We start from the raw sequence: 12378 nt of genomic DNA, 5'->3' as shown, positions 1-12378 counted from the left end.
GGAAAGCGTAAGACATGGCCCGCTGAAAGGTGGCTCCAGCGTTTTTAAGACCGAAGGGCATCTTTCGATATGCAAAGGTACCCCAGGGACATATGAAGGCAGTCTTATGCTGATCCTCAGGATGAATAGAGATTTGATTATAACCTGAGAAACCATCCATAAAGGAGAAAATCGCATTACCCGCACACTCGTCAATAATTTGATCAATAAATGGCGTGGGGTAATTGTCTTTTGGACAAGCCTTGTTTAAGTCCCTAAAATCGATGCATACACGGATTGTTCCTTGCTTTTTGTCCACAGGGACTGGATTCGAAACCCAATCCGTAAGAGGAACAGGGTATATAAAACTCGCCCTTAGCAGCTTCTCAACCTCAGCTTTGATAGCCGCTGCTTTCCTAGGGTTAACCGGCCGAAGCCTTTGACGAATTGGTTTTGCGTTTTCGTACGTCTTGATCTCATGTTGGACTATAGAAGGATCAATGCCGGGCATTTCCTCATAAGACCAAGCAAATACATCACGATATTCTTTGAAGAGGTCGGTGTAAATTTGAATTTCTTCAGGGGAACACTCACTTCCGATGAAGATATTCTCGATGATGTTAGGATCCTTAGAGATGTTTATAGGTATCGTTTTTGAGATTACCGACATATTACCTTCAGCACGTGTGTGTGTTGGAGCCAAAGGGTTCGATACCGTACAGACATCACTACCAACGAGCTCGGAGAATCTAGATTCTACTTCCTGCAATGGAGGAAGAAAATATGAGCGATGGTGTAAGTCTTCCCAAGGTCGATCTATACCCATCATAATTTCGAGGATTGCTTCTTCAGAAGGTAGAACCGAATCTAAGCAGTCCAAGGCAGAGTTAGAATCAAAGCTCCAAGCGGGGGCCACATGACCATCTAACTCCTCTTCGGAAAAGGGAGTAGAATGGTTATCTGCAGAGTCTACAATAACCTGATATCTAAGCTCAGCTGCAGATATAGGAAATGCCATTCCATTAACTTGCCCTTCAACTAATGTGGTCGTAGGTGAAGGCAAGGTCCAAGGGTCGGAAAAATGATGAGTTCGGAAGAACTCCTCTCGAGAAGATTCCTTGGATGATGAAATAGCATTAATTCTTGCAAAAGGAGAGGGAAGATCAAACGTACCCATCAATGAGGAATACATCCCTACTCCTAAATTCTCAGTCGGCGGGCGAGGGTTATCCACCAAAGGAACAGTAGAGTCGGAGTTTGCTTGAGGATCGATTGGAGCATAGTCCAATTGATCAACCTTAATGATTTTCCCCTCATGAGGAAAGCAAATGACACGAAACAGAGTCGAAACAACGGCTTCCATCTCGTACACCCAGTTCCTTCCTAATAGGAGATTGTAGTCTAGGTTAGCATCTACGACTTCAACTTCGATATTAACGACCTTCCCTCCAACACATATAGGAAAGGCCGGGATAATCCCATGCGGCTTGTGAGAATGGCCATCAAATGCAGTTAAGACGGTTGGTGAAGGAACAGCCGAAGGTGAACCAATAGCCTTCCAACAAGACATGGACATGACGCATGTGGAAGCTCCTTCATCTATAACGGTGCGAAAAATATTGATTTTCCGGTATGTTGACTTTACCTGAAAAGCCATATGATGAGGGAGTCTCTTTTTGACATTTGACATGTCAAAAGAGAGCACTAGAGAGTTAGCTGGATCGACTGCTCCAATGGCGGAGAGTAAAGCACTTCTCTGAGACGGACACGACTGGAGAACTTCCAAAGCGGACATAGCACATGGGCTTTGAGCCAAATCCTCCACAATGGAGTAATTTTGAGCAGCTCTAGCATTGGGGTTAATTGTCGCGCGTTTGGCGGAACCTTTCGGTATCCTAGGTACAGTCTCAACAGGAGGTCGCTCAATATGAAGGTCATTACTTCCGGGAACCGTTTTATCCTTAGATGTTTCGGCTTCACCATAATCACGTGACCGAGTAGTCACGTTAACGTTTGAACCCATCATAAAAACATTTGATGCTTTTTCCCCTTCCTGGTTGCCCCCTGAGGAGGTCCCAGGATTCGAATTTGCGCCAGCAAGAAGTTGCTGCCCTTGGGGAAACGGGTTAGTCAACACAGCTTGCGAACTAGAAGTCCCTTGCTGTGCTAACAAGCGCTGAGCGTCTTCGATTTTAGGGCAAAGATGAGTTAGATGGTCCCCACTGCATAACTTGCAAGGAAACTTGACTTTCTTTCTCGACTCACCCTTACCACCACCAGCGTTGTTGCCGGATTTATTTGCATCGGGCTTCCCATCCGAGTTCTTCTTTTTACCACGTCCTTTCTTTTTCCCATTGGAATTTTGATTTCCTTTGGGGTTATCGGATTGGACGGCGTTAATGGAAGAATTTTGGGAAGCAGGAGGATTAGACATTGTGACTTGGTTGTTAGGAGCAGTTTGTAATGACAACTGCTGCAATTGATTCAACAAGTTCACTGTAGTCGAGTCTACAGACCCCACGATACCATCCGCATGCGGACCTGGCTTTGGCTTAGCTAAATCAACCTTAGATCCAGGAGCATCTGGCAAGTACTTTTGGAGGATCCCAGACTCAGAGTAGATCAGTTCTAATTGCTGGGCCCTGAAAATGGCTTGCTCCTCAGAATAGACCCCAGACATGGAGACATCCTTGGAGATCTCAGGTTGCAAAGACTTCAAAAACCACTCTAGACGGTACTCCGGAGGGATTTCGGCTTTAATGAGCCTTTTTCTCCGTCTCCATTCCTGTATGTGATCAGAAATGTGGGTTGCCTTATCCTGACGAAAGGTAGCCAGAAGTTCAGTTCCGGCATCATAGCGGACAGGCAACTGAAAGTGATTCAAGAAGATATTAGCTAAGTCTGCGAACGATGTAAAGCTGCCCCCTGGCAACTCTATGTACCATTTAGCCGCATTACCAGTCAAGGTGCGCTGAAAAAGTCTCAACCTAACCGAATCTTCGATGAGGGAGTTAGATGAGCACCACAAATGGAATGTGGTTACATGATCGCCCGGATCTTCACCACTCTTCCCTTCGAATTTTGGGATGTCCGAAGGGAGTTTAGTTGGGACCGGAGGCCAGGCCGGATTGTATCTGATAGGGTCGTTCGTTAGCTTAGTGAGATCTGGCAAGTTTAACGTTGCCAGAAATGGAAGCCTAGGAGGACCTAGGGGATTCCACCCAGACTGGGCAGAACTCCCCAAGTTCTGAAAAGATTGTCCTGGGATTTGAGAGGCACCAGGCTGCCCCAAGTGACCAGTAGAACCAGCTGAACCAAAGGGCAAGCCTTGTGGTCCAGCAAAATTCGGAGTTTGACCAACTCCTGCCGTATAAGCTCCATAGCTTGCAAAGTTTCCTCCTAAAGAATTGTAAGGAGTCGATAACCCCTGATATGGGTTCCAAGCCGAAGCGAGGGGAGGAATACTTTGAAACATGCTAACCGTGGAATACGGCCTACTTCCTTGTTGGCCAATGAATGGATTCGCAGTTCCTGCGTTACTAGCCCCAGGGTTATTCCAACCTTGGAAAGGATTGCTGCTTTGTCCTATTGAAGAAAAAGGCATGGATCCTACCGTTGGGTTGGAATGTGGAATATGACCACTTCCAAAAGGAAAACCCTGAAATGAAGCCGATCCGCCCATCATGGACGTAGCGGCACTGAACGGAACTGACGGAATACCCTGTGATTGGGTGCCAAAAAGGAAGGAACCAGTACTAAAAGCATTGGTTTGGGCATTTCCACTCGTGGACGGAATGGAGGTAGACCCAACCAAAGATGTGCTAGCAAACGATCCGAACAAAGAAGCGGAGGGGATGGAAATGGTTCCTCCCCCTTGCACCGATGTTGGGGTTTGCATAGTCGCAGCACTCGTGGAAGCCATGCTTCCAGTAGTGATCATAAATGGTAAGCGCGTAGCGTAACCTGGACTCGCTGGTCTATATAATGGAGGCCCAACGTATTGCAATACGTCTGGGTAACTAGATGGTAGTGGAGAATTTGGAATCACTAATGATTCTGAAAGTTTTTCTACCTCTACGTTATCCTCCGCTTGAAAGCGAACTTGAGAAAAGACTGGAGCGTCCCTCTCTTGTTCAAAAGTACCAGGCCTTGCTTGGCCGCTAATATCCCCGAGAGGAAGATCAATCCCCGATGCGTCAGCCGGCGTGGGACGGACCCCACCGGTAGTATTCCCTCTGCGCCTTCTAGGAGAAGGCTCTAAACTAGGTGGCGAGAGACCACGAAGTCTTCGAGACCGTCTTGGAGACCGGTCAGCCACTTTGAATTTTTTGTTAAGATCTAACTAAAGACTCAAAAAAATTAAAAGCTAAGCCGACTAGGAGCACAGAGCACACAGTATAAAGTTCCTAAAGATACAGCCAGTCAAACAACTTTCAAGTATTTCCGCTCCGAGTGATTGAGACCGGACACTAAAATACAAGAAAGTGAATCAAAGGGCCTTCCGAGGATAGTCTGGGATGATGAGGGCCCAGTCCTATCAGCGAAGGTATCAGAGGAAGTTACGCTGACCTCCTAACAACAGTCTGCGCCGGTGCAAGCCCCCAAGCTTCGCAAGGGTGCCCTCCGGAAGTACTGTCGAGAGTGATACAACGTCGACCTCAGGTGCCACGGGATTCCCCTCCGCAGCCACCTATGCAGATCCCTAGGAGAGGCAACTATGGGTACCAACTCGTCGCAGAAGCCAGGCGGAACAGTCGTGAGGTAAGTTCAGACAAGTAGGAGAGGGGGTATCTCTCTTCCCTGTCTTCACAGACCCTCGTGCTTAACTCCCAGATCCGGAGTTTTCCTGGTCTCCCTAACGCTATTGGATTTACTCTCTTTAATCAGACTCTTATGTTTGACGTTTTGTGTGGCCTTGGAGAGTTAACTCTCCACTCGCCTAATCCAAGGCCCTAAAATCCTAAACTTGTTGGTGTAATAACTAAAACAAACAGTTCTAGTGGATTTTAATTAAGCGCTTGATTTTATTAGGCTGTTCTTTAAGTCAAAGGTAATGGAGGTGAAACTTGTGGTGTTTTATGGACGCAAAAGAAATTAATAAAACCTAGCTACATGCACATGCACTTTTGTTTTCGATGAATAGCAATTTCTATGAGGTTCAGAAGGCACTTGTAATATAAACAAAAAATTTTCCTTTTTCTTTTCAGACTCCACACTCACAAAAACTAACAAAACTAAATATGCCTAAAAAGAGATGCAAATCTTTCCCTAATGCAAGAACTAAATGTGGATGCACGATTCAAAGACTACTCTAAAAACAAAGAAGGAAAGTTGCTGCTTTACCAAATTTTGTCTTGCCACTGAAATGCTTAGATAGAAGATGATTTGTTACTAATCATTTCGTCCAAACAATAAAAACAAGTTTTAAGATAAAAAACAAAGCACTTTCACTTCGCAAAAAAGGAAATCAGATGAGAAGCAAGTTTAAGAAAGCGAAACTCAAAAACTTTCAAAAGATTTTCTTTCAATCAAACCAAAAAGTCTTTTTCAAAGGAAAAACTCTCAAAAATACTGACACCAATGATTGATAAACAAGCAACCAAACACTTTTGTGAATTGACACCAATGAAATGATGAGAACTCAACAAAAATAAAATGTGTTCGAAATCGCTTTTGACAATCAAAAGCAGCAATGAAAGTCCAAGAAATCAAAAGACAAGTTTCAAGAAACTGGTAACAAACAAATTTCCCGAAACAAAGGAGTAAATGGTCATAAAAACGATCTCGTTAAGCAAACATAAATGTCATGAAAACAAAATGGACACAAAGATTTTAATACAATCTTCCCACTCTGCCAAAACAGAGCAATCAAGATTCTTAAACAGAAACCTTGTGTGTCAAAAATCAATGACGCTTGCAATCAACGAAAAACAAGACTAGCACTCCTTATAACTAGAGAGAGTTCGAAACAAGATGCCCCCTGTTAAACAGAGAACTGTCACTGGGAATTGACTGCTTTAAACTGACCCAAACCACCAGACAGACATTCAGCCAAAAGAAAAATTATAAATCTTGAAAATTATGAAATATACGCGCCTGCAATTACTTGCAGAATGCGTGTACACGCGACTGTAACTAAGGAAACGTGCGTATACGCGGGTTTACTTAGTGCAACTTGCGTATATACGCTTCTGTAATCCAGAAAAAGTGCGTATATGAAGTGTTTCAAGAAAAATAAAAAACACAAACTGAAAAACTGTAAAAGCTTGGAGTTCAAGAAAATATCAGACAGTCAGAACCAACAAGCAGAGGGACTGAGCCTTGATTGGCTTGAGGACTACCCAAACTAGGAACAACAAGAGTGTTGTCCCCAGTGGAGTCGCCAATTCTGGTTGAAGGGAAAATACCCCTAGGGTCCTTTGGGCTAAGACTCTACCAGACTGAAAATCGCTTATACAAAGAAACACACACACACAGCCATCTTTTTTACTTTTAAGCAAATTCTAATGTTTAGGGTACATACCTAAGGTCCTACGTTCGAGAAGACCGTTAGGGTGCAAACCCTTCTTGGAGTTCCCTTCTTCTTTCTCTGACCTGCAAGACAAACAAATCAAAGAATACAACAGTACATGTATAGAAGTTTATATATAAATCATCTTTATGCTATAAAGTTAGTTATAAAAAATATTTAAGTAACCACTTCCATAAGAATTCAACACAAGAATCTCATAAGCATAAAGAAAGATTATTCGCGAACAAAGACGTGTTTCTTTATATATAAAGGCAAATAAAGTACATATATCGGAAAGATATCACCTGAACACCTTCAGCAGGCTCCAAGCAAGCTTCCTCCCGGATTCGTTCCAGCCTCCAGCCTCCAACAAGAGCTCCTTCCAAGTCTTACTCAATGATGATGTCAAGGATGAATGATCACCAATACACATGGAAACAAGGGTTTCCTATGCAAAATGGGGGAAGTGCAGAATGCACCAAGGACTTCAGACCTGGTCAAAGGGAAAAATCTCAACATAATAATCTTGCTCTCCTTTCTCTCTCTCCTTGGCCTTCCCTTTGATGTCTTTTTATACCCTCTCCAAAGTAGTTTTTTAGTTAGGAGTTGGTTGGGAACAGTTGGGCCACGGGCACTAACAGGTGATCCAGCAGGTAAACCCGCGATCATCGCCCGAAAAAGAGGAAATTATATTTTTTTAAGTGTTTTAATAGATACACGCGGGTTGGGTATGACAGACCCGCGTGTACATGCGTTTAACACAGGGCAAAGTCGCGTATAGGGAATAAAACACTTTTTTTTTAATTTTTGGACCAGGTCTGGAAGGAGGGGTTGCCCTAGGCCATAAGTGCAGCATCACAAACCACAAGAGTGAGATTTGGAGCTATAACAACTGGTATGACAACATCCTTCAACAAACATATGACTTCACTTGAGTTAAGCAAAGGTATTTCAACTTTCACTAAATCTACAGATGTTGTTTTATTTTTGGATTATTTTTGGAACTTATTTTCTAAAATCACTTTTACTAATAAGACTTCATTAGCAATGAAACTATGAATTTTATATTTGATGCCTATGCATTTTTTTGGTTTCTAGTTTTACATCATTTTCACCATCCAAATTTGCATCTTTTTCTGCCTCATTTTGTGTCCACATTTGCATATAATTTTGTATCTAAGTTTGAACCTAAATTTTCATCTGATCATGCATCATTTTTTACATCCAATATGGCATCCTTGGTTTCACCTTTTTTCAGCCCAATTTTGCATCTTGTTTTATGTCTTTTTTTACATCTTTTTTTCTTTTTCTTTTTTGCGCCCAAGTTTGCATCCCAAATTTACACTATTATTTGCATAATCATTTGGCATCTTAATTTGTAACATTTTTTGCTTCTTTTTAGCACTCAACTTTGCATCTTATTTTACATCTAAGTTTCTATCTTTTTTTGCATCTAATTTGGTGTGCATTTATGTGTCCTTGTTTTGCCCAATTTGATATCCTTTTGTATGCCATGTTTTGTTCCCTTATTTGTGTCAACTATTGCACGATTTTTCACTTCTAGTTTAAAACACTTTGTATGTCATTGTTTTCATTTTTTATTAATTCCTAGTTTAACATCCAATTTTACTTTCAATTTTGCATCCATGGTTACATCCGCATTTGACTTCTTATGTACAATATATTTTTCTTTACATATATGAGCCCCTTTATAGGTTCATTATACTAATTTCAATTGCATAGTGAAATATATCGTAGTTTCTAAATATCATTAAAGAATATATCACAATTAAAAATCATTTGTAAAGAAATTTAAGGGAAATTGACAACATCCATCCAAAAAAATAACAATGTCACCATATACAATGATTCATTGACAATTTTCAACACATATGTATAAAATAGCAACATAATAATAATAAGATCAGTATTATTTTTAATCACAACAACTAAAGTTCAAATATGATTAACAGATCAAAATATTTCATGAATATCCTTATTCTATGATAAATTAACAACATACATCCAAATATGGTAATATCACCATACATTATAATTCTCTATCAAAATAATGATGTTACTTTCCAATATATAAATCAAATAAAAATATGATAATGATAATATCATCATCATCTTTAATCAAATCAAACTCATCGTATGATTATCAAATCAAAATTTTTCATTGATATAGGGTAAATTCACAACACCCATCTAAACATACGAATGTCATTCTAAATAATTTCTTCATAAAAAACAATGCATGTGCATCCCTAGCTACCACCACGAAGATCATCCTCATGATTATCTTGACCATCCTCATTAGTCTCATCCACATCATCACCAACACCACAACTATCATCATCATCTGCTCCTTCACCACCATCATCCTCATCCTCATCATATCCTGATATATGTTGAGCATAGTTGGGATCATCATCGTGATAATCGTCTTGGCAATCATTACCTATATCATTCTAGCAAAAAAAATCAATATTGAATGTTAGTATTAATTACATAACACAACACATGTTTTTGTTATACAATTCTAACCATAAAATGAGGTAAGATATAATATCTAATAGTACTAAAAAATAAAATGAAAATATGGTTCAAAAGTATATTGGAAATCCAACTAAGATTACATACCATAGAGTCCATCCAAACAACAAATTCAACCCATCTCTTTTGCTGCAGCACCTCCTTTTCCTTATTTGGAATAAAAGAGCTACAACAACCACAAGTGCAGAGTTGTTTGCATCTTTTTGGGATAATTTATTGAAGAAGGGTGGCAGTCCAAAAAAATCTGGTGATGATAATATTGAGAGCCTGTTGGAAAAGGTTGTAAAACTTGTTCACTATGTGAGTGATAACGATTTATTTGCAGAATTTTGCAGGAAATACTTAGCTAAGAGATTGTTGCATGATATAGGTGTAAATATTGATGATGAGTAGAAAAAATTGTCGAAGTTGAAGGAGCCCTGTGGTTCTAGTATTATATAAAAAATGGAGGGCATGGTTAAAGATTTCGTAGTTTCGAAAGAAATCCAAACTGAGTTTAACAATTCTGCATATAACAATTTGAAACTAACCTTGGGTGTCACAGTATTGAATGTTACACCTTGGCCAACTTACAAGTCTTCCAATCTTTATATACCTTCTAAGATGGCTGCATGCCTTGTCGAGTTTCAGGAATTTTATTCTCGGAGATATGAACATCGTACACTTACATGGATATACTCCTTGGGAACCTATGACATCATCTCAAAATTTGACACCACGGTAATAAAATTGGCAATAAAAACATACCAAGCAGCTATGTTATTGCTATTCAATGAAGCTATGAAGCTGAGCTATGTAGAAATTATATCTCAACTAAATTTGGAAGATGAAGATCTTATTCGACTTCTGTATTTAGTTTCATGTGGCAAGTACAAGATTCTTCTAAAGGAACCTATCACTGCAACAATATCTACAAGTGATAAATTTGAATTCAATCCTTGCTTTTTGCATAAGTTGAAAAAGATTAAGATTCCACTTACAGATATGAATTTGAATGAGAGGAATAGAGCGATTGAAAATGTAAAAGAAGACAGACATTTCTAGATAGATTCAACAATAGTTCTCATCATGAAGGATAGAAAGATCTTACCTCAGCAACAACTATTGAGTGAGTGTGTTGAACAGCTCCAAAGCACATTCAAGCCCGAACTTAAAGCAATAAAATCTGGATTTCAGGACTTGATCTCAAAGGAGCACCTGGAACGTGACAATGAAAACAATGATTTATTGAGATATATAGCCTAATATTGTTGATTGAGATGCAAGTCAAAAACAAATCTATAATGCAACTTCTGGTTAATTTTGCTTTATTTTAGAGAAATAAAACATATCACAAATTGGATTTTCCATGTGAGTTTGATTGACTAACATAGAAATTCTTTGTTTTGCGATAAAGGATGAAGAAGTTTTCCAGGTCACTTGCAAATCACTCACTCAGATCTACCTTCAAGAGGAGGGACTTTAGGTAATTCATGGTAAATTTTGTACCACAACTCATCATAGGGGAGAACACTGCTTGACTCGTGCTACTGTTCCTTAAATTTTGTTTTATGTTTCAGACAGGGAGTTCCATCCCTTCATCTACAAGGAAATAACATAAAGTGGTGATGGATCGATATAGAAGTTGAAACTAATAGGATCTAAATGAGTGGTGGTTTTATCCACTACTCTAGCTAGAACCTAAAAAATTATAAAATTTGGGTTTGGTGGTTGTGAATTCCATTGCCACTGAAGGTAGGTGTAGCCTAATTTTGTGTCCACCAGAAACCTATCAATTATTTTGGCTATACCATCCTTACCCTTCCTTTCATTACACCAATATTACAAATAGCATGCACTTTCAGAACCTAACCACATTTTTCCAGTGTAAGCAAACACCTAGGATCAATTTCTCAATATCTTCTTTAGCTTTAATGGGATTCTTCCCCTTAACTTTGTTGGTAGCAATGTTTTTGATGTCGACCAATGAAACTGTAGTCAAAGAGCCCCCAAATCCAATGGTTTTTCAGACTGGTTGTGCTTGACCTCCACGTTTGAAAATTCAATGCGCAAAGAGATAACAACAAATTATTGGAAAGGTGGCCAATTATAGTTTAAAAGGCCGTCTTGGGAAACAACTGTCTCTATTGGATAGGCAAGTTTCTTAGCTGTCAAGATTCAAATTTTTGTACCTCCACCAACATCCTTAATTACTTGTATGTGATGGACACTGCGAGTGAACCGACTTGAGTTAAAAACTCCAAGTGTTGATCTATGAGAAAACTGTACATAGAAATTTTTCTTCCCAAGAACTGGATCCATTAGAAAACACATTGCCTCACAAATAGCATTGTTGTTGTTTATATAATGATAACAATCAAGGTTCAACTGAAAGAGGCCATTTGTGAGGACAGTAGACACTCGGACATAAGTGGAGAAATGGATAACAATCATCAGCATCAGCATAATAATTAATGAATTTCATATGATGAAATCAATAGAAAAAGAGAGATGTGTACATAGCTAGGAATATACCAATGAATTCATTGCTCCGACTTTCTTGTGGTGTTGGAAACTAGGCCTCTTTTCATGGGATACATAAACTAACCATGGAAATTCATTGCCAAAATTGTCAACTCCCCCTGATTCTATCACTAATGGCGGCTGCAGAGCATTTTCAAATGGTGTGCCAGTAACAACCTTATCATTATCTTATGTAAGATCACGATTTGTCAATGGCATACTACATTTTGGTCCAAATGATGTGTACAAGCAAGGAGATATATCATGGCCCTCAGTATGTCCAAACGTCTTCAGTGGTGTGTCGAAGGATTCCATCCTCTGTTCCAGTGTTGGTGATGACATATTTTGTGAAACAAATTGTTTACTTATCTCCTGAAAAGAAAAAATGAAAAAATGTCATACATACAGTGCACCAATTGTGCACTATGTTCCTTAAGATGAATCTAATAAATAAGATGGAAAATTATGAAGTTCATACATAATTTAGCTTACCTTTTCAGAATCCTTTGTTGTGTTTCATTTTCTTTGTGTAGATTCTGTAGCTTCCATAAACTAAGTTGTCCCACCAACTCAACACGACTCTCCTTTAATGAAATGTGCATAGGCTCATCACTTCCTATGGATTGCCTTGGCCTGTAAATAGAAATGGTATCTATGGTTTTCTCTGTGCTTCCATTAAGTTTTCAATTCATCGGCCTTCTGGAAGGTGTAGCATAGAATGACTCTGGATGTTGTCCTTGTAAGTCCAATTGCAAAGTTTGCAATCTATTGCTCAAATTTAGTATTCTCTCTATGATTTTGGGGCTTTTTGAATCCCCTTTACTAGG

This window comes from Pinus tabuliformis, chromosome 7 (assembly GCF_031772625.1).
Source record: "Pinus tabuliformis cultivar Carrire ecotype Pingquan chromosome 7, CPIR1, whole genome shotgun sequence".
NCBI classification, from domain to species: domain Eukaryota; kingdom Viridiplantae; phylum Streptophyta; class Pinopsida; order Pinales; family Pinaceae; genus Pinus; species Pinus tabuliformis.
Note: the sequence above shows the minus strand (reverse complement) of the source record.